Source organism: Thamnophis sirtalis, unplaced genomic scaffold (genome assembly GCF_051295495.1).
Source record: "Thamnophis sirtalis isolate CommonGarterSnake01/CBP01778 unplaced genomic scaffold, rThaSir2_p1.2 scaffold_1, whole genome shotgun sequence".
Taxonomy (NCBI): Eukaryota; Metazoa; Chordata; class Lepidosauria; order Squamata; family Natricidae; genus Thamnophis; species Thamnophis sirtalis.
Window position 1 is genome coordinate 47880453 of NW_028261381.1, and position 18995 is coordinate 47899447.

The window sequence follows — 18995 nt, forward strand, 5'->3', positions numbered from 1 at the left end:
TTTGCCAAATTGTACTTTTTATTTTTTAAAATATTTTAATTGTTGTATATCATACATTTCCTTTCTATGTTGAGCAGTGTGCTTTCTGGATGTCCAAGCTGTTAACATACAAGCATACAAACATCATCATTGTCATTATGAACACACACACACACACACACACACACACACACACACACACACACATATATGTTTTCTGAGGTTTTCGCGGGTGTTAGTATGTAGGTCTTTGGTTATTCGGGTTTTCTCCCACGTAAAATTGGAAATGTCTTGGCGACGTTTCGACGAAGTCTCATTCGTCATCTTCAGGCTTGTTTTCTCGGCTTGGTGCTTCCAGGAGCAATGATGAATGAGACCAAAGACCTAAATATATATATATACACATACACATACATACATATATACATACATACACGCATACACACAGTATATCAGTGACGTGCAGTCAAGTGAGGCACAGCCTCACCTCTCATCATGAAAAGAAAAAAATGTAGAGGAAAAAATAAATTAAATGCTTGTATTTATCTACTGATCTGTACCATAAAGTTATTTTCCATTTAACTTCACCAGTTTTACTGAGATTGTGGATTTGGGGTTTTCATGAGCTGTAAGCCATAATCATCACAATTATGACAAATCCAAGCTTGAACTATCTTGCTTTGCATGTAATGAGTCTCATCTCATATATTAGTTTCACCTTTTAATTTCAGCATTACTGAAATAAATAAACTTTTGCATGATATTCTAATTTTTTGAGTTTCACCTGTAGTCAAATATGTGATAACACCAATTATATTATCAAACTGTACTTTTTAACATGATACAATGAGAAGAAACATATGGGAAGTATGAAAACATTAAAATATATACAAAGTATTAGCCATATTTAATTTAAGGACTGCATGTAACAATTCAGAAATAAGTGGCACACATGGAATTAGAGCTCTTAAATGCTGCCTTGCTCATAGTAAGAATTTCTTAAAAGAATAAACTCTTTTTTCCATTTCAAGTTTAAAACATCTAATATAACCAATGATATTTTGTGAGGCCATGCTGAGATTAGTGTGATAGAACCGTCATTGTCCTTGGTGAATCCACATCTCTCTCTGTCAGATTTTGCCGGGGTATGTAATGTGTCAAAATTATCCAAACACGTTCAACCTAAGAAAGCCAGAAACACAACCCAGGAAATGATGCATTTGTCATAGCACATCAGTCCTGTTCATTTACTGTCCGACTCCCAGCCCAAAAGTCATTTGTTCTGATCTATCTACTTGGCCAACCTTCACAAATAGTCATCATCAGAGAATTAAAGGAAGGGGAAGAAGACAAGGAAGAGGAGGAGGAACAGGAAGAAGATCATTTTCTCATTTTTTTTAAAAGACTTACAATGCATGGAAGCTCCTTTCATGATACAACTATATTGAACTGTATAATTACTAAGTAATCTTCTTTAATTATTGTCTATCAAATCAGGCTATTAGATCTGTGAACTATCTGTTATCCCCTGTTCTCACATTTCTTTTCACTGGAACCAAGCTCAAATAACTTTTAGTTGCAAGACAAGCTCTTTGTCAAAATTGATTAGTAGACTGTCCTATCTGAATGTGTCCACTTAATCATTTCTAATTAATTAATTTAAATCATAAATGATATGTACATTAGTAAACATTCTGCTAGGAATTCTGGACCTTCTACACATCTAAAAGCTACCATGTGGCAGACATCCTCCAGAAAATGGTTGAGAATGAAAGGAATCCATCAAGGATTATTTTGCTTTCAAAATAGTGTGCTTATGCAACAGACAGAGTTGCATAAACAGAGAGTCCACCCAAATAGTTCTGCTTGCCAAAGAAGTGCTTACTTTCAATCTGAGAAGTATTGGCACTTTGAAAATACAGAAAGTTTCGAACATATGAAGTCTTCCCAAATATTACTTTGTATGAAGAATTCAGAAGAAATAAATTAGCAACCTTCATGCAAGTTTGACTTTGATCAAATATGCAATCTCAAAGTCAGAAAGTGTTTTTATGTTAATTACTGGCAAACAAAACATTAAGAGATATCACTATAAATCTCATCCCTACTATTAGAAATAGTATTATATGCAAACACTTTAAATCATTCTCTTTCTAGCTACCAATGCACCACGCCCAGTGAAATGGGTGGTGAAATTCATTTTTTTTTACTACTGTTTCTGTGGCCCTGGCTTGGTGGGTGTGGCAGCGGAAGGATTCTGCCAAATCTCCATACCCACCCCACTCCTGGTGGAAGGATATTGCAAAATCTCCATTCCCACCCCACTCTGGGGCCAGCCAGAGGTGGCATTTGCCAGTTCTCCAAATTACTCCAAATTTCCACTACTGGTTCTCCAGAGCCTATCAGAACCTGCTGAATTTTACCCCTGACCCCACCTTACATCAGTGGTTCCCAACCTTTTTTTTGGCCATGCACCTCTAAAGCATCTCTAAAACCCTGATTCACCACCACCACTACCCGGTGAGATACTGTGTAATTCATACTTTACTCAAAAAGTGAATTCTACTCACACAGAGGAAGCCTAAAAGGCCATTAACTTGGTTTAAACAAGGTTCAAATTGCCCCCATTCAAAATCAAATTGCCCCTTTTGGGGCCTGGGCCCCACTTTGGGAACCACTGCCTTACATGAACTTAGGGAAGAGAAGGGTATGGGAAGGGGAAGGGGATAGAAAAGGAAAGGATGGGAAGGGAAAGGAAAGGAAAGAAAAGACTTAATATGAAAAACAGGGATTTCACATGAACAAATGTATAAAACCACAAAGTTTGTTTGAGATTATATATAATGCATCTCCTAATTGTATGTTGAAAGGGAGTTTGGGATATCAGAAGGGTCTTCTATATAACTGGAGTGAGGGAAAAATGACAGAGAGCATTTTGGACAAAACAGTTATATGCCAAGTGCTGATTGATGCTGCATGTGTGATGAATTGTGATTTTTGGAGAGAATTATTATATGCCAGGTGCAGTGAAAAGAAAGAACAATGTCTTGACACTTGTGACTACAAAGGCTTTTTCTTTAAAAGAAATCTATAACCTTGATTCATTCTATCTCTATTAGGAATCAATCCACCTGACCTAAATTTTGTTTCATTCATCAGAAGTTTGTGCCCAGATGATTCCTGCCCAAGGCTAGGTGTCCTTGGTGTTCAAAACATTCAGCTCTATCTTCTGGAGACACCATCATTCTACCCAAATAATCTCTTCTGAGTCAGAGAAATGGAAGGCGAGCCTGATGAAAAATTAGTGCTCAGACCATGCATACACAAACACCCCTCTCCTGTGTGTGACACTATGCCTTCTCTACTTATTCCTTTGAAATCTTTTATAAGGACAGTATTTTAATTGCAATAATAATAAAAAAGACAGAGGCTTAATTTTCTCTGCCGTTGACCAACAAAGTCCTGGCCTTTTGTATTCAGTTTAAAACATTGCAGGAAATTAATGATCCTAGTGCTCCACGTGGACTCCAAAGCAGCCCCCAAATCCTGGTCATAAATTAATCCTGCAGTATTGCCTTGGTATCCCAAATATATTCAATATAGCCTTCAGCAACAAAGAGATAGCCCAGCCATTCATTTAACACAAGTTTATCCTGGGAAGATGGAGGCACCTCTCTCTGTCTCTGTCTGTCTGCCTGCCTCCCTCTCCCTCTGTCTGCCTCTCTGTCTCTGTCTGTCTGTCTGTCTCTCTCTCTCTCTCTTTCTCTCTCTGTCTCTCTCTCTATCTGTCTGTCTGTCTGTATCTTTCTTTCTCTCTCTGTCTGTCTCTGGCTCTCTGGCTCTCTGGCTCTCTCTCTGTCTGTCTGTCTGTCTGTCTGTCTGTCTGTGTCTGTCTGTCTATCTCTGTCTGTCTCTGTCTGTCTCTCTCTCTCACACACACACACACACACTCACTGTCTCTGTCTCTCTGTGTATGTGTATGTGTGTGTCTGTCTCTGCCTGTCTCTGTCTGTCTGTCTGTCTCTCTCTCTCTCTCTCTTTCTGTCTCTGTCTCTGTCTCGATCTGTCTCGATTTGCCTCTCTCACTTTCTGTTTCTCTCTGTCTCTGTCTCTATTTCTCCATATACACCATCTCCAGCTTCAAAAGAAGGCAAAAGGTAAAGCATTTCCATATTATTGCAAAAAAAATATTACATAGACGTATCCCTTGATCAGTCAGCTGGAATCTCCCTATTTTTACAATTCCCGGTCCTCTTTTCAAAATTAGAAAAGCTAGAATTGAACTCCCACCTGAAATCCTGGTGTTTCAGAGAAACTGGAGGAGAGTACAGGAACTGAAAAAAGAGAATCTGAGTCTGGCAGTGGCTCTGGCACGGAAACCTGCCCATTCTAACAGAGGCACTGGTAAACTCCATTGGCTGGTGGTCTGATTCACTACAAAGTTCCTTTTTATGGCCCCTGGTGACGCAGTGGTTAGAATGGAGAATTGCAGGTTAACTCTGCCCACAGCCTGGAGTTCGATACTGACGGGACTCTAAGTTGACTCAGCCTTCCACCCTTCTGAGGTTGGTAAAATGAGGACCCAGATTGTTGGGGCAATTTGCTGACATTGTAAACCACCCAGACAGTGTGCTACAGGGCAGTGTCTAAGTCTGAGTGGTATTGCTATTGCTATGCCCATTTGCACTCAAAACAACCAAAGACTATCGGAAACTTCAACTGGTCCAAAATGCAGAAGCACACACAGGAATGAGGACACTTCGCTTTGCCCATGTAACACCTCTGATGTGCAAGGGCAGCTTCGGGTGGAATTCAAGGTGATAGTCATCATCTTTAAAGCCCTATATGGCACAGGGCCAGGCTATCTTCAGGATCACTTTTCCCCGAGGACACCTACCCATCCTCCCAGATCAGATAGGATAGGCACACTCCTAGTCACTTCCCCTAAATATTGCCATCTGATGGGAGTTAGGAAGGGTGCCTTTTCTGTGGCTGCCCTATAGAACATTCTGCCAGCTGATATTCAGCAGGCCTCACCTTTTAAATCTTCTGTAAGGCTTTGAACATCTGGCCTTTCTTCTAAGTGCCAAGATAAGATTTGATAATTCAACTTTTGATTTGGTGCCAGGTCTTTGTTATTTTTGACATTTTAATCTGTTTAGCTTTATAGTTTTACTATAATTTTACATGTCATTTTAACTTTGTAATGGAGATGCCCAGAATTGATTAGAAGATAGGTAATTATACAAATGGTTTAACAATACATGCTTTAATTCATTATTCTTTTAAAAGAATCTTTCATACTTATCCAAGGTGAAATAAGCAGTTTCTGTTTCCATGTTCTTTAATATGACAGATCCAGAAAATCCATTACTGACAAGTATGAATAATATGCAAACAGCAAAAGTACAGAGAACCAGTTAAAGTACCAAGCTAGAAAGGAGTAACGGTGAGTTCAAGTCCTGCCTTAGCCATGAAAGCCAGCTGGATGACTTTGGCCCAATCACTCTCTCTCAGCCCAATTCACTTCACAGGGTTGCTGATGTGTGGAGAATAGGAGGAGGAAGAAGTATTGGGCATGCTTATTACCTTGAGTTATTTGTGAAAACAACAAAGGTGGGATAAAAATAAATAAATAAAAATAATGTTGTGGTTTCCAGCAGGAGAAACAGATCTCCGCTCAGTGAAAAGCCATTGGCTTTGCAAACAGCAATGTCCCAGCATACCTCTAAACAGAGTTGAAAACCCTTGGAAAACCTTACTGGCAATATTCTGTCAAATGAACCTGTCTAGTGTTCAGGCTCGTCTAAGGCAGCCACCCAATACAGTGACACATATGCCACTAATCAGGGGTGGGATTGAAAAACTTTAGCAACTCGGTCTCTGCCCATTTGCTAGGTAGGTGTGGCCATGGGGGTGTGGCCTACTCAGTCTCTTCATAGTGGGAGGGCACATTTTCATCCTCCCCAGGCTCTGGGGGCTTTCCTCGAGCCTCCAGAAGGGATGAAAATGGCCTCTCCCAGGTTCCGAAAGCTTTCTGGAGGCTGGAAACAGGCTTGTTTCCAGACTTCCAGCAGGCACATTTTTCATCTCTCCAGGCTTTGGAGATTTTCCCCAAATTAACAGCAGGAGACAGCTAGATGGTACACAGGCAGGAAAAGATGGCAGGAAGCAGACGAGAAGGAAGGGCTAAATCCAATTTATACCAACACCATTCACAGCTTTCTACTCTTGCAAGCCATGAACTGATTCATACTCTGCCTTTTGTCCCTTAAACTTCTTGTCACTCTTGAAGGATCTCCTCAAATTGATCCAAACAAGACATTCATTTGTGGGTTTGTTTTGCAATTCAGCCTTCGTTAATTCCCATCACGCTTCTTTTGTATCTTTCTATTGAGTGTATTCATTATGAGAAAGTGTGTTTGTGTGCGTGTATTCATCGGGTCCCCAATGTGAAATGAAATGAACCTCTAGAAGTTCACCAACTTGCTCAAATGTTTTTGAACCTCTCTCTCTCCACGTTACATTAAAGAGCACTTGGAAATTAGCCGAGAAAAGGAGTTCACAACATTTGCTGCATAAAATTTGGAAAGTTAATTAACTGGCTGTATTTTTCCCCTCACTTCACTTTGAGGAACTGTGTAACTGTGTGTTCTTTGAGCTGTACAAGAAAGCCCAAGAGGAAAGCGCATGACTTTGACTGTACAACAGCTAAGAGCGAAAAACAAAATGGGCTTTTGAAAGCTTCAAGCCCATGACAGCTGTGAGAGGGCCAAGAATTCAGCAACTGTCTTGGGTAAAATCAACCCCAACGACTTAATGCTTTGTTTCATCATTAGGAGTATAAAGAAGATTGTTCTCTGCCATCAGCAGCAATCCCTCAATGAGGCTCAGACAAAAACTGATAAGAACAACATGGTGGAGTGGGGAGAGGTGCAGCTGATAATTAATGTAGTTACCTTACAATGAGAGACTGGAAGGCTATTGTCCAAATGTAAGAGTGCTCCAAATAATGGACATTAGAATAATGCATAATTGCATAGCTATTAAATGATGCATTGAATCAAACTTTAATTTTATTAAAGTTATACCAAAAACATAGTCACATATACTCCAGATCTTACAGGTTTTTAGAAATGTCTTGGATCTAAACAATAGTTAGTATCAGTCCTTTGAGGAGAGCAGGTCAGGAAAAAACATAGCAGAAGCAATACTAGAATCTTATTTTACTGATGATAACAGAATCTGTTATTGAAAACCTGACAAAGTTTCTTCTCTCCTCTTATCAACTCTTTTCAGTATTCACTAAGCAGCCTCCATTTATTTTTCTTGTTCGCTATTAGTATCTTCTTTTCAAGAAATTCCCAATAGTTTCTCCTGCTGTGGAATTTTACTGATCACTCCACATTACGAATACATGCTTTCTTGAAATCTAAAGTATACATTCAACTATATTCAGTTGTCCATAAAGTTAACTGGTCATTTCCCCCCAGTATTCCCACTATCTCTGCTTCGGTGACTATGACTTCCTTCCCTATTTATTAGCCTCAAACCAAGGCTGTTTCTTGCCATCCTCAGAAAGAGAAAGTGCTTGGAAAAGTTTGTCTCCAACAGATGTCAGAGCAATTAAAGTTTCCTATCACTCTTATTTCATGCCTCTTTAAAAGATTTGCAGTTTGATTCTAAAAAGCTTAATTCTGCTAAAAACCAATAATTTAAGGGATGATAAAATGGTATTTTTTGCCTATTGAGGTAATATTAAGTTAATTATCACTGTATAAGGCTTTTTATTTGTTTATCCATAGATAAACTGCTGTACAATAAGAGGTAAAATTTGCTTTTCCATCTGTTGGTTCTTTCTCCAAATCTCCACCTATTTTTTTTAACAATGGAGAGGAAAACCTGATAGATAATAAGCCCAGAAAAAATATAAAGTAAAAATAAAAATCTTTATTTCTGGAGGTATAGGTTTTATTTCTATTTGTGTTGGAACTTATCTATCTCATTTATCTATGAATCTATTTGGAGCTATGGATGAATTTCAATAAATGAACCATACATATATGGATAATTAATTTTAAAAAACATTTTGTTAAAACTATAATAATGGAGGGAAACCTTATTTGATGAATATAGTACATACTTATGGTAGGTTTATCCATTTACCTGCTGAAAATCAAAGACAACAATATGTGAAATTAGATGATTTTAGAAAATAAATTTCATAATGTGCTGTGATGGGTTTAGAAGGCAATATTGTATGTATTTATTTAAAAATTAGAGGAATAAGACCTACATTTGCAGCCCTATTTTGCTAGGTCACATTGCATTAATCTCACTCATGCTGTGTGGATCATTTCCTACCAACAGTAAAGAAATTACCAATCAGTTGTGGCAGATTTTGAGTAGTATTCCACAAGCACAACCAAAACCTTTACTTCAAACATGTTCCTTCTGATCTGTGCAAGATAGAATTTCTAATCTAGAAACTACCTTGCAAGCCAACCTGCATTCCATCAGCTAGCAGATATAAGCAATGTACTGACACACTCAACTGAAGTCAGGAAAATATAACAGAAGTTGTATAGTTTTTGTTTTCACTGATGCTTTTGCTATAGGAACAGAATAGCCTCAATATTATCTACTGAAAATATGAAGCCGAGCACATAAAACAGTTTGTGAAAACAGATAATGGGAAAAATGTTGCAACTTTCTAACATTATTTTGTTTGATATGTAGATTAAAATTTGATTATCAGAAATAAGTGGTGTATTTATTTCTTGCTTCACCATAATTTCAATATCATTATTCATTTAATTCATGGGCGTGGGAGTTGTACAAATTAATTTATTGTTTAATGGGGATCATCGTATTACAAGTTTGAGATCTCTGCAGTAGAAGACCTGTCAGTTCCAATTCCATTGGCAACCACAAACTAATCTGACATAAAATGAAGTGATCCTGAATCAATGTGATTTTGTAAATGTTGCAAAAGCTTCTTTTAAATAGCAAAATCTAGTTTATTTTAAGGTCTACTATCAAAGGTGAAAATGAATGCATTTTGAAACAATGAGTTTTAATTGTGTGGGAGTCCCTTCTCTTCTAGTATAATTGCAAGCAGAAAGTACATTGAGCCACACAATATTCATTCATTCATTCATTCATTCCACCATTATTATTATTTCTATAAATAACTCATGGTAGTGAGTTATTGTTGCCTAATGCCTTCCTTCACCCATTTTCCCCATATCTCAGCCCTGAACTGAAAGAATTGGACTGAGACCTTGGATTGGCCCAAGGTCACCCATCTGTCTTTCATGATTAAGGTGGGACAAAAACTTGTGGGCTTCTGCTTCCTCTCTTGGTGCCTGAACCACAAGGTCAGAGTGGCTCTGTTTATGCATATTTTACCACCTTTGTTCAGAATTGCTTACAGATGTATAATGAAGTGCTCAGGTTTCATTACATGATCATCCAACCTTGTCAAGTAGATCAGGTTTACAAAGATGAATTAATCCAACATCTGATGGGTTTTAAAAAAATAATAATAAAGATGAACCTGCATTGTTTGGTATCCAATTTGGGACTAAATGGCCATAACTGCCATTTTGTGTGCAAAGAATTCTCCCCCAATTCTTGACTGACCATGTTCTAAAAGCACAGAAGATGTGCTACCAATTTGCCAAAAGTCCACACTCTACATTGTTTTTACAATTGGGACTCCCCTTAAGTTGTCCCCTTCCTTCTCACCACCACCATCATTCAGCCATCGTAGAGTCAAGCAAATAAGCAGGAAAATGTAGTGAAAAGGAGGAAGGTAGGGTTTAACAGGGAGCTATTTGAGGCTTCGGTAGTTACAGTAGCTGTTTGAAAATGCTGCTCTTTAATAACAACTCTGTCTACCAGGGTGCTGCATATAGAATGTCCAACACAATGGGGGCCTCTTCCCTGGGTGCCTGGATTAAGAAACCTACAGGCTACAATTTGGTCTTCAGTGCTCTTGTCAAGCATGCTGGATCAATGCTCAGTTCTATGGAGCTCAACAAGGCAGCTGGAGCCAAACTCAGCAGGCACCTTTCAGAGAATAGAGTAGAGTAGAGTAGAGTAGAGTAGAGTAGAGTAGAGTAGAGTAGAGTAGAGTAGAGTAGAGTAGAGTAGAATAGAATAGAATAGAATAGAATAGCTATTGTCACTTTGAATGTACACTAATCGGCATACATTAACATGAAATTACGTTGCATAAAGCTCTCAAAGGATCTCCACCTCTAATATAAACATAAACATAAGCATGACAAGATACATACATACATACATACATACATGTAAAGGTTCCCCTTGCACATATGTGCTAGTTGTTCCCGATTCTAGGGGGCAATGCTCATCTCCATTTCAAAGCCAACACTGTCCAAAGATGTCTCCATGGTTATACATAATCATGACTAAATGGCAAAAACACATGGAACACTGTTACCGTCCCACCAAAGGTGATTCCTATTTTTCTACTTGCATTTTTACATGCTTTCGAACTGATGGTTGGCAAAAGCTGGGACAAGTAACAGGAGCTCACTCCATTACGTGGCACTAGGGATTCGAACCGTTGAACTACCAACCTTTCTGATTGACAAGCTCAGCGTCTTAGCCACTGAGCCATAGTGTCATATATATACATACGTACGTACATACATACAAAATTATGCATGTATCCACATATATGAGATGGAGAAACAACACAGTCTAATTCAGATACCGTATATACATGTACATGGAGAGAGAAACAAATCTTGCAAGTTTACCAGACGGGTGGCATAGGGAACAAAGCTGTTACAGAATCTGGAAGTCCTGCTAGAAATACTTCAAACCCCATTTCTCCTTCCACCTTCTCCCACCTTTAAACGTACTATGCCCTGCTTTTCATGGCAGGGAACCCCAGTTTATCTCCTTTGCTTCCTTCCAAAGCTCATCTTTCTTCCCATGCTCACCATGCCAGTCCTGACAGCCTATCCTTCACCTCAGTCCATGCTTACTTATAAGAGTTTGTGAATCAAACACAGCACTCCAACATTATTTTAGATGAAGCTTATATAGATCAATATTCAGTTTACACAGTATTACTGCACTTCTCTCCAACATAATCATTTCTGCAAGGGGATTCCCAAATCTTGTTGGAAAAAATACTGTGGGTGATTTTCAGCTGAATTGGCATCCAAACTATGTTTGCATCTCAATCCAAGCAATCATATGCTCCACTCAGTGTCTATGGAGATTCTCAGTCATCCAGGCCATGGTTGTCCCAAAGGTGCTTTTCAAAATGAAACTGGACTTTCTTTCTTTCTTTCTTTCTTTCTTTCTTTCTTTCTTTCTTTCTTTCTTTCTTCATTCATTTATTATTTATTTATTTATTTATTTTTATTTTTTTTCCCCTTGAAGACATTTCACTTTTCATCCAAGAAACTTCTTCAGTTGGACTGAATGGTGGGGAATAGAAGGATTTATATTCTTTGAAGTCGCCTAGTTGTTAACTCTCTGAAGGTCAGTTGTTAGCTCTCTGAGAGTGGTTGAGGCCACTTGGGCAGAGGTGGGTTGCTTCCGGTTTGGCCCGGATTGGTTGAACCAGTAGTAGCGATGGCGGGAGGCTCCGCCCTCCCACCCAGACACTTCTGCGCATGTGCAGAAGCATCACGCATGCGAGGGCACGCAGGAGCGGCCCAGAACTGGTAATAAAAAAAATGCCAACCCACCTCTGCACTTGGGGGTTTAACTGTACTCTCAGGGTCACCTGAATCAGAGTGAAAAATGGTGTTCTTAGAATTGCTGAAAGAACTTTGCTGTAGACAAGAGATAGGTGGTGTCATATCCTTCCCTCTCTGTTGAATTTTAACATAGATGGCCTCTTTGACCCTTCTTTCAAACCAGTCGTCTTTTCTGTCCAGAATGTGGACCTTGCTGTCTTCAAAAGTAATTTTTATCTTTTAAAAGAGTGATGTTTGTCTCAGTACAATACACTCAGTACAGTAGCAAAAATATTCCTGGGCTTTTATGTATTAAACATCAGCAAACCTCAAAAACATTAAGTTGAGAAAAGGTGACAAATTTACCTAAATGACCAGGTACAATTGAGGATAGTGGTTTTTTATTGCTCATGATATACTTAAGAGTTAATGTCTTCAGCAGCTATTAGTAACAACTACAAATGTTTTCACTACTTGTCTGGCCTATTAGATTTCACTGCCAATGTAGTTCTTGTAACAGATAGGAGTAGGGCCTTGCTTTCTATTTTATTGGGCCATCCTAGATAACAGTGACGTGGTACCTTCTCCCGCTACTGCAAAGGATGAAAATATTTGCCTGATATTTATCTTTCAAACCGCAGCTATGAAAAAACAAAAGAAGATCATTTTTTTCATTACATCGCTTGAAATTCTTAGATTCATTAAAGAGATTCTTTAAAGACTCTGCAATCTTCTGCTAATGCCTTTCCTTTTAGAGCAGCCACACGTCTCTGGACAACTTACAGGACACAATCTGGACTGCATCTTATTCACCAAATGAGTTTTTATATCCTTTAAGTACACGTTGACTGGCTGTCTACATAGAAGTTGCTAAAAGCTTTAAAATGCCATTAGCAGCTGCAATAATAGGCTTTGGGAAGTCAGTTGTTTACAATACATAACAATAATTTTTCCATTTTCCTTCTTTTTTTGGTTTGTCTACTAGGAATTTATATCAGGCACATGACAGCTGAGTAGTTATCTATGCAAAAGGAAAGGATATTATCTCAGAACTGTATTGGAATAAGGTTTATTTGTACCCTCAAGGTCAGCTGAATTGCACTAGAATTGCACTAGAACTGAAGAAGGTTCTTGAATGAGAAGCAAAACATCTTCAAAGAAAAAACAGAAAGTCCAGTTGCCTCTTGAAAAAAAAAACTTTTGGGACAACCATGACCTGGATAACTGAGAATCTCCATAGACATTCAAAGAGAATGTAGTCAGTCTGATAAGAGTCTTGTAAACAGGCAGGCAGCAATAAAGAAGCAACTCTGATCACCTCATGGTGTCATTTTCTTTATTTGTGCCTGATACCTGCATGTGTGATTTAAAGGGCAGCCCTTAATCCAATTCAAAATCTAAACATATCTATAATTATGTATGTGGTCAATTAATCAAGTTGCCCAATGGAATTTGAGCCAGATCAGACCAGTAATGTGAAATGAAGAAGCTTCTGAAATGGAACCTGCCCTAACTTGCTATCTGCAATGTAAGCAAGGTATTCATTGGCATCAGAGAAAAGATTGGTAGCCAGGGGTCCAGTGGGACAAAGCAAAGTGGAAATTTTAGAAAGCAAGACAGAAATAATAAAGAGAGAAATATAAAAGGACTTGGACAATGTCCTCTATTGGGACCAAGAGAAAAAGTATTTTGTCTGAGATTTAGTGGTTTCAGAAGAGCAGATTATTAAAAAAAGGAAATTATGATGTAATTTGAGAGAAGAAGAGAAGGGGCAAAATATAAATACATTTATAATTGCTGTTAAGAACATTGGAAGCCACTTCTTTGCAATTTTTTATTTCATTTTCCCATTTCCTTTCTTTCCTATTCACTATTTTTCTCCGTTTTATTTCTTTTTTAACATTTCTCTTGTTTTTCTTTTGTTCAAAAAAATCTCTGTAATAAAAATTATTTTTTTAAAAAAAGAAAGGCGACTTTGCTGAAACTCCAAATTTCCATATACAAAATATTTCCAGTTTTTTTTTTAAAAAAAATGTTCACTAAATATTAAAAACTAGGAGGACAATATTAATGCTGGCATTCTCAATTAAGCATCTGTCCTTAACTGAGTCACCAGATATTTTTCATGTCATAATTAGGCTTCATTTTAAAGAAAAACACATATCTAAATATTTGGCCCAATTATTTCCATTTCTTATGGAAATAATAAATGAAAGCAAGTGTTCAAAAAAATATTCATCCTCAGAATATTTCAAAGTCACATCAGTCTCTCTGTTATCTAAGACAAATTAGTTTGACAGCACTATAGAGACTTGGCATCTAAGTTTTCTTTATAGCCTATTATGATTTAATGCAGGCATAAAATATTGCTCAGACAGTACAGTTAGTCTGAAACTGAGAAATCTTAAGTGTTTTGAAGCATCTTTTTATGAGACCAGCTTTCAGTTTAGCAACAGAGGGGTTCAATGCAATGCCATTTTTATATTCTTAAAAGTGCAGCCATTTTTTTCATCTTGGCTAAGTTTTGTTTTGAATGTGAATTTTGAGTTACTTTTGTCAAGAGGAAGTAAACACACAAAAAAGTGGCGAAAGAAGACTTTAAGTCAAAATGCAGTAATTGGAGGAAAATTAAAATATATTGCAGAATTAATAGAAAAGCATAGGGTATCACATTCTGCACACAAAAAAGCCCTGAAACAATGTAAGTGTTTGCTCAATATTTATATTTTCCACATTTGTAAATTTATGTCCCTACTTTTTAGGCATTTGTCCCTAATCTTTACACTTTGCTGTATTTCAGAAATTTCTATATAGCAATAGCACATAGACTTATATACTGCTTCATAGTGCTTTTACAGCCCTCTCTAAGCAGTTTACAGAGCCAGCATATTGCCCCCAACAATCTGGGTCCTCATTTTACCCCTCTCAGAAGAATAGAAGGCTGAGTCAACCTTGAGCCTGTGAGATTTGAACTGCCGAACTGCAGCTAGCAGTCAGCTGAAATAGCCTGCAGTGCTGCACTCTAAGCACTGCACCACCTTTTGTTATGCTTTTACGATCTTCCTGCACTCCCCATTGAATCACCCAAAAAAGGACGGAGGACATGTGTTATCACTTAAAGTATAAAAATGCAATGCTAACTAACTCTTTATAACAATTTTTATTTCCAGAAAATGCAAATTGGCAACATGGGATCTTTCCAAGCTGTCTGAGAAAAGTGGAATTCGGTTGACTTAAAAAATCTACAGTGATTTTGCCATTGATGGTCAAACTATAGGTAATCCTTGCCTTATGACCATGACTGAGCCCCAAATTTCTGTTGCAAAGTGAGATGGTCGTTAAGTGAGTTTTGCCACACTTGTTAAGTGAATTACTACGGTTGTTAAGATAGTAACACAGTTATAAAGTGAATCTGGCTTACCTACTGACTTTACTTATGAGAAAGTCACAAAAGGTGATCACATGACACTGGGACGCTGAAACCCTCATAAATATGAGCAAGTGGGCAAGCATCTGAATTTTGATCACGTGACTATGGAGAATGCTGCAATGGCTGTAGTATGAAAAATGGTCATAAGTCACTTTTTCAGTGCTGTCATAACCTCGAACGGTCTTTAAAAAAGTGGTTGTCAGTCAAGGATTACTTGTATACATAACATAGTTTATAAATTCCATGTTAATTTGTTTCCACTATCACATTTTGGATCCAGTTATGGCCAATGTCCATAGTGGTTGAGCATTTGGGGAATTATGGTCCTAATTTCGGGGATGGTTGGTTTAGCTGGAGAATAGAAGCTAGAATGTTTTATTTAATAGAAGCTAGAATGTTTTTATTTACTTTTATCATGATAATTTCTCACAAGGGAGGAGGAAGTGAAACCAGCTTTTCTTTGGCCATCTGTTTTAAATATGTCAAGGCAGCAGGAAAGATATAAGGGAAGTTACTGAACCAAGTGTGGTTGTAATTGGACAAAACATCTCATTGCTTCATTCATCAGTAGCACCTGAGGTTTCTGAATAAGGTGACACATTAACTACACAACATTTTGCCACTCTTTTTGTGCCCATAATCTAACACCATGTTCTCCCTTTTAACAAGGCCAGCCCTAAAGGAAGAAGAGAAGCTGGACTTTGAAATCTTTGACCTCTTCTGGGATTAGGTTAAGGTTTAGCAAATAAATATGAAGGGAGGGGCTGTCAGAGAAATGGGCTAAAAGGAGTCATTTTGAACAAAAATTAGGCTGGGGTTTTGTAAATAAATGAAAAATTGTCAGAAAAATAGATTAAAAGGTAAGTTGGTTTTGTGATAGTAATAATAGCCGATTAGAACAAAAATGGCAGAAATGCTTTTCATCCTTCTCATTTGGGATGAGAAGAATTTTTCTTGTTATATGCAAAATTGTGGCAAAGAATTTATGGATCCGTTTTGTCCTTTTAGCTGCAGATCATAGAATACACACGGTCTCATGCTTGCTTATGGGATGGGTAGAGTTGTAAATCTAAATATCTTTTGGAAACTTCCTCTGAAAGGTTTGCTGGCTTTGCCTTATAAGCTATTTATCTTAGTATCTCTTCAAAGATTTTGTATGGTTTCCCATTATCCTAACACTGCCATTTATCTAAATTGGCAAGGAAAATGTTTTTTTTCAGGATGAACCTTTGTATATGGTCTTTATCAGCCCAATTATACTTATCTTCCAGTTGAAACTAATGGCAGTTTTAAATAGTATCATATTTAACATTGCTTGCTGGAAGAAATTAAAAATGAAAGCTGCTGAATTTTTAATTTTTTTGTAAATATATTTCAGGCTTTTAGACCGCACATCTCCCTCAATATTCCTTCCTTCCTTCCTTCCTTCCTTCCTTCCTGCCTGCCTGCCTGTCTGCCTGCCTGCCTGCCTGCCTGCCTGCCTGCCTGCCTGCCTGCCTGCCTGCCTGCCTGCTATAATTGAGATCCATTCCATATCACATTTTAATATGTTGGCAGTATTTGCTTTATTGATATGATTTCTCCATAGAATTAATTGAAGAGAATCTCTGAACTGAATAGAAGAATCTAGTGAAACAAAAGAATGCAGGACATATAGAATTAATGAGATTGGAATAACAACTTCTATCTTGGATTCAGTTCTGAAAAGTAAATATTAACTATAATAAAATACACTTTACTTATCTTATCTGAGAAGGTGGTGGTAGAGGAAGGCACAGTTACAAAATTTAGTTAGGGGATAGTATGAATGCCAAACAGCATCTCTGATTGGTTTTAGAATCTTTCCAAATGTGTTCCTATGATTTTCTTCCTAACTCTATAGGCAAGGTTAGAGCTAGCTATCATTACAAACCCACACTTGATTATCACAATCTGTGTAGCTAGCTTCCTCTCCCCCCCCCCCATCTCTCCAACAGTTTTTCTTGATAGCTGAGTATTACGGATGAAGTCACTGTTGTGGCAAAAATTGCTTAAAATTATGTGATGCTTTAAAGTTACACAGGTCCTTGTCCATTTCCACTCAGCGTGAGGAAGGAGTTTGTCCACCCACGATTGAAATTCAGCAGGTTCTGACAGGTTCTGGAAAACCAATAGTGGAAATTTTAAATAGTTCGGAGAAACAGAAAATGCTACTACTGGCTGGCCGCAGAGTGGGGTGGGAATGGAGATTTTGCAGTATCCTTCCTCTGTCATGCCCACAGAACCAGTAGTAAAAAAATTTGAATTTCACCACTGAAATTCAAGTCAAGACTTTACTACAGAAGCAGGAGGAGACTATTCAGTGCCATTACTAAGTTATCAAAGGGACAAGCAAGAGAAAGGGAGGGAGAGGGTGGGAACCTGCCAGTGGTGGGTTTCATTTTTTTTAGAACCTCCTCTGTAGGTGTGGCCTGCTTTGTGGGAGTGGCTTGCCAGCCATGTGACTGGGTGGGAGTGGCTTGCCAGCCATGTGACTGAGTAGGAGTGGCTTGGCAGTCACATGACTGGGTGGGCGTGGCCAACTTTTAAAATGTGGTGAAACTCACTTAACAACGCTCTTGCTTAGCAACCAAAATGTTGGTTCAGAAACTCTGGCATTAGAAGCACGCAAGTCTTAAAGCTGTCAAGTAACAAGACCTTTGCACCCCTATCCCTTTAGAAAAAAAATCCCAGGGGTGTTCAAACTTGACAGCTTTAAGACTTGTGGACTTCAACTCCAAGAATTTGTCCTCTTGTTCTTCATCTTGATGATGTGCAAACGGGTAGGGGGAGGCAGCTGGAACCAGTTCTAAACAGCACTGTAGATTTGTGGAACCTCTTCTTTAGAACTGGCAGGAACACACCTCTGGAACCTGCCCTCTGAACATCTCACACACACACACCCCGGTGAATCTTCAACGTTCCTGACTTTCAGCAAGAGTTTAAAGATCTGGTTTTGCCAATTGGCTTGGGGCTCCAATGGGAGAGGGGTCACATTGGGGTGGGGGTTTGACAGATTAATAACAGATCCCACCTCCCACCCCCACCCCCGCTCATCCTACACCCTCCCCATCTCTTAACTAAGGTTGAGTATTTATCTATACACAATATGAACTATTGAACTATTATGTAGTTCATATTGTGTATAGGTTTTGCAAAATTTTATCTTTTTAATATTGTAAACTTCTCAGAGGTACCTTGTGGTAAGATGTTCAGCCAATAAATGTAGTAAATAAATAAGCTACATTTTCTTCCCCACACTAGATATGTATCCTTCTAAACCGTATCCTTTTAAAATAGATTTATTATCCTCTTGCTATAAATTGGTGAAAACATTTCTACTTCGCTGAGATGGGGATTTTTGGAGTGACTTCAGAAGCTGTACAGAGGGAAATCTAAGTTTGCAACATTTACACTCAAGAAGTTGCTGCCAATCCCTGAGAATTAAAGATCATTGTTTCGTGTGTGTGTGTGTGTGTGTGTGTGTGTGTGTATAAAAATAGATAAGTTGCTGCCTCATCTGTTTGTGCTTCCCTTTCTTCCAGTTCTTTTCATTTGAGAAAATCATGATCTACGTTTTCCAAGAATGTCTACAGAAGCTATAACTGGAGTGTGTGTGTGTGTGTGTGTGTGTGTGTGTGTGTGTGTGTGTATCACTTACACTTCACCCTTCCTCAATTCTTTATCACATTTAAGCATAAGTTTGACAAGTCAGCATATTAGAGAGCAGTTTGTGCAGACACCCAAACCTATTGCATTGTCGGATCAGTTCTGAAAAGCAACTTCTTAAATATTGAATTGACCGCTTTTATTTTTGCTGGTTGATCCATTGAAAGATT